Raw genomic sequence first — 1,688 nt, 5'->3', positions numbered from 1 at the left:
AACAGAGGAATGTACTCATCTTTTGCCCTGCCCACCTAATGTCCCTTGGAGAGCCACATCCCAGTAACCTTTGGCTTTAAACATTTCCCTCTTTAAATATCCTCCCTCTTTCAGGTGGAATTGACCCCTCATTCCCTTGTATTCCACCTATACTCTGAACAAACTTCTAGCAGAAACAAACTTCTAGCAGAAATTCTGGAACACCTTATTGTATTTACTGATTCACAGAGTCTGAGTGCTTCCTTAACAGTGGGTTCTTTGAGGACTCAATTGTACGTGCATCCTCAGACTTAGCCCAGTGCCTGATATGGACAGTAGCAGAACAGTGGATGCAATTTAGCAGCAGTAGGCAATCTAGATGAAAGGTGAAGGGAAGTGGGTTTGCTGGGAACACAATTTTTACTTATATTTTATACTTATTTGCATTGGACTAAAGGAGCTAATAGAGATTAAGGAACTAAATCTCCTGAGCCACCCTCCTCAATAGATGGTAGTCAAAAAGTAGCTTCTCTGGATTATAATCTTCTTGAGGTCAGTGACTTACTCACCTCTATATCCCCAATGTTAGAATACTGCCTGAGTCATAGCAGCCCACACTGAATATTTATGAAACTGAACTGAACTGAGCTCTTGCCAGTCCCTCTTTCTGGATTGTCCTTTCCTTCTTTATCTGCTTTGGGAACTTTTTACTGATCATTCAGGTCCCAATTCAAATATCAATTTGTCTTTGAGGCCTTCTTTGGACACCCAGTCTATGCCAACAGCCAGATAGAATTGATCTTACCCTTTACTATGTCCCGCAGCAGATTACGCACTCCTCTAATAAAGATAGCAATATACTTTACAGTGTCCTGAATGAGTTCATCCACAATGCATTGTGACAGTATATTAAACATTGTCAGGATATGTTTTAGAACAACTCTGCTATGACCAGGATGGATGCCATGCTGGAGTTAAGAAGACCACAGTCTATAAGATGAGTCTAGAGCAGAGAGGATAAAGACTAGATTAAAACAGGAACAAAAGAGATGAAAAGGAACACAATGGAAAGGAGAAATGTTAAGGGATTAGGAAAAGGGAGGAATCAGGTGGACTCCAAATTTCTAGTTTGTGAACTCTAGAAAAGGTGTGAATTTGGGGAAACACTGATAAATGTTGGACATGTTGAATTTGAAGTATGTGGCACATCCAGATGGAAATAGATGCTCAGCAAGGCAAGATGATATACTAATTTGGAGCTTAGGAAAGAAACCTGAACTAGAATTATAAATTTGATAGTTTTAATCCATAGTTTGTAATTGAAGGCATGGGAAGCATTGAAATCACCTAGGGAATGTAGACAGAGCATATGGATCAGGATGGAACCCTGGAGGACAGCAACATTTAAAGAAGGAGAGGAAAAACAAAAACAAAAACAAAAAAACCCAAAACAGAACCCAAGAAAAAAGACTGACAATGAACAATTAGAATAAAGAAAAATGAGAAAACTTGGGGAAGCCAAGGCTGAAGGAAAATATTTCAAGGTCATATGCAGGAAATTAAGAGGCCTCCTTCTCAGTGGGCTCTTTCTGTGTGAATTAGAAGGTCATTGGTAGATAATTAGAGGGGAATTATTGGGGGAGGGGCATTGAGAGACAGGGAATGGACTAGATAGTGAACTTTAAAAGAGGATGAAGTATGAAAGGCAG

Source organism: Puma concolor, chromosome C1 (assembly GCF_028749965.1).
Source record: "Puma concolor isolate L17-30 chromosome C1, mPumCon1.1.hap2, whole genome shotgun sequence".
NCBI lineage: Eukaryota > Metazoa > Chordata > Mammalia > Carnivora > Felidae > Puma > Puma concolor.
This window is presented reverse-complemented; position numbering follows the sequence as displayed.